This window comes from Adiantum capillus-veneris, chromosome 12, assembly GCF_014529385.1.
Source record: "Adiantum capillus-veneris isolate H3 chromosome 12, ASM1452938v2, whole genome shotgun sequence".
NCBI lineage: Eukaryota > Viridiplantae > Streptophyta > Polypodiopsida > Polypodiales > Pteridaceae > Adiantum > Adiantum capillus-veneris.
In genome coordinates, this window is record NC_140942.1 from 77,421,244 (window position 1) to 77,424,754 (window position 3,511).

The window sequence follows — 3,511 nt, forward strand, 5'->3', positions numbered from 1 at the left end:
TCTATAGTATACACACATACCAATAAAGCTTCTTAGCTCATGTAGATTCCTTGGATTAGGCCATGCTTTTATTACCTCCAACTTTGATGGATCCATACGGATACCATCTCGAGAGATAATATGACCTAAGTATTGAATCTCTTGAAGGAAAAATTCGTTTTTCTTTTGATTGAGAAAAAGCTTATTCTCCCTTAATGCTTGAAAAATCACTTGGAGATGTTGCTTGTGTTCCTCCAAGGAATTGGAGTAGATGATGATATCATCAAAGAACACTCCAGTGAATTTGTGGTAGGGTCTAAAAAATTTCTCCATTAATTGATTGAATGTAGCCGGTGCATTAGTCAAGCCAAAAGGCATGACTAGATATTCATAAAGGCCAAATGTTGTACAAAACGCGGTCTTTAGGATATCTTCATTCACTATCCTTATTTGATGGTAGCCACTTTTAAGGTCAATCCTATTGAAGTAGGTAGAGCCTTGTAGCTTATCAAATAGATCTTCTACCCGGGGTACGAAAAATATGTTTTTGATAGTGATATGGTTTAGTGCACGATAGTCTACACACATGCGGTATGTACCATCTTTCTTTTGCACTAAAAGGACTGGAGAGAAAAAGGGAGAGGAGCTAGGCCTCACCCTTCCTTTGTCTACCAATTCATGTACTTGCCTCATGATATCCTCTTGTTGAGCTTGTTAAAATTGATAAGGAGGTTTGTTAGGCGGTGAGCTTCCTGATAGGAGCTCAATTCGATGGTCATCATCCCCTCGTTTTGGAGGTAAGTCAATAGGGATATCATCAATGAACACATCTTGGAATCCTTTTAGAAAGTTAGACAAGTCTAACTCTTCTTGATTCCTACCATTCACCTTTGATGAAACATTAGGACCTTTTAGGGATTCTTTGACAAAGATAATGTTCGTAGAAACTGAGCTTTTCATTGATTTATCAAGGGCCAGAGGATTTACAAGTGGTATAGTACGACCAGTCTCATTAGCATCTATATACATATTCTTTCCCCTGTAGGTGAAGTAGATTCTCCTTTCAGGGAACTTCATGTTGGCAGCCATGTGGTTGAACCATGGTATCCCTAGGATAACATCCTCATGTTGGAGAGGAGAGATGAGAAGTCTTCTTTGTCGACATAGCTTTGGACATGAAGCCTCAACTTCCCAATCAAGAGAGTGACGGAGGCCATCTCAAAAGCTTGAATGCCCAACTTGGTGGCCAACTCCATTGATATGAAGTTGAGAGCAGAACCAGGGTCAAACAAGATGAAAGCATCATACTCCCTTACCTTTTCCCAAGCATAGGAGAGAGGTGATCCTTTGCAATGAGTATCCTCTTTTGGAGCTTCGATAGTGGAAGCTCTAGGAGTCTCATTGCGAGCATTTCTTTTGGGGCAAGAATGATAGCCATGCCCTTGTTCCCCACACTTAAAACATTTGTGATCCTTGCGAAAAGTTTCAAGCTCTCCAGGAGAGAGTTTATTTTTACCTTTGTAAACTCCTTTCTCCTTGGATCGATTGTTGTTGTTATTGTTGGAATGGCCGTGGGAAAAATTTTGGGCATTAATTTTTTCCTTTGCATCACTTTTGTCTTTATTTTCCATGGGTTTGACATTCCGTCTAACCCCTTGTTGGAAATTGATGCGTGAAGCAACCATGGTATGGTGGATTACTTCGTTGATAGATTCAGGCCGTTGAGAGTTGACATACTCGGCCATCTCTTCAGGTAATCCCACACAGAATTGTTGTTTTTGCTCAGCAAAGTCTATCTTTTGAAAGACAATAGCCTTGAGATGTAAATCCCAAAACTTGTCCACATATTTGTGGATAGACTAATGAGAGAGAAGCCTTAAACTCCGCCATTCGGTGAGCACTTTGTCCTTTGCATCACTTGCAAGGAATTGCTTCATGATGGAAATTTGTAGAGTTTTCCATGTCTTTGGTGCTTCACCATTGCCTCAAAGGCTAGCCCACCATTGAAGAGCCGATTTTTGGAAGTGCATAGCTACATGGTGTAGCTTGGAGGACTCCGTGAAGCCCTCGTCTCCAAAGGCCACATCAAATTGTTGGATGAAGGCCAATACTTTGTTGGTAGCACCAATGGTGCCATCATAGGTGACAAAAGAGATGCTCTTTCCTCCCTCTTTGAACTTCTTGAGATTTTGTGACCTTCGCCATGCAGGGTAAGATTTGCGATGTCCTCCCCTCTTGTATTCTCTAGGAGAAAAGCCATATCTTTCATCGGTAGAGGAGGAAGGTGAAGAAGAAGGAGAAGAGGGTGACCTCTTTCTTGCCCTTTTCTTCCTTGCTTTCCTCTCTTCCCTTTTGGAGTGACGAGGAGAAGGACTATGGGTTACCCGTTTCCTCTTGGGAGGAGTTGGCGATCGTTTAGACCTCCTTCTTCGTGGAGCCACATCTTCGAAGGAATTTAGGGATTCATTGCTTTCTTGATCTTTGGATTCCTCCTCTCGTATGGGAGAGAGTCTTCTTTTGGGGGTCTCTTCAAGAGGCCTCGTAAGCTCTCTCTCCTCTAATTGGAGAGGAAAGGAAATCCCATAAGCACGAAGTTGTTCAGTAACTTCGGCTTGCAAAGTGGGGTTGCCCATAGATTGTTGCAACCTAGTGACAAGATAATTAACAAACATGGGAGGATCATCATTGGCACCTTCATGTGCAAAATCAAAGTTATCAATGTTCATTCTCCTCTCTTGATTATTGTCAGCCATGCTAATTAAGCTTATGTGTTTACTTAGTGTAAGCTTTTTGGCAATTCAAAACCTTAGTTGCTACTCCTCTTACCCTTTGAAAATAGGCACTTAAGTATCTACACCCAAGGCTCGAATTGGTTAATTATAGAGAGTACTGGAGTGAGTCTAACATAGCGAAGTTGTCAAGGGATAGCTCCTTTTGGATTTCTTATGGCTCAATAGTGGTAAAGCCGTAGGCAAGTCTAAAAAGACTCCATTATTAAGTCCAAAGCTCCCGAGGTGTGCACCATATCCCACATAGTGGGCTCAACAAAACCGATAATAGATCCCAATCCCACTTACCCTAATATAATTAACAAAATCAACCATTAATAGGCTACTTAAGGACCTCTCTTCTTAAGCAAGAAAAGAGAAACCAAATGCTCTGATACCAATGTAATGGAAATTGCCTATGAACTTTGAGAGTAGCGGAATTAGGAAATTAGGTGAAGCACTTTTGAGAGATTCTTTGTGAGCATAGCGGGTGAACTTATTTGATGGTAGCAACATAAACATGGTACTTAGTTAACTTGGCATGAACAATACTTTTGCAAGAGAGAGAGAGTTTAGAGAACATGACAATAGTTGAGGACCGGATTCATATGGAGCCGGTCCCCCCTCCAATAGGCATTTGTATTATAGTTTCTCCCATCAAGAGAGATTTGGTACAATACAATCTTTGTGTTCCTTGTGACCTACCTGATGCAATGAAGATGGAAAGCTTCATGCATCACAAGCATAGCATAAACTTAAAGAAA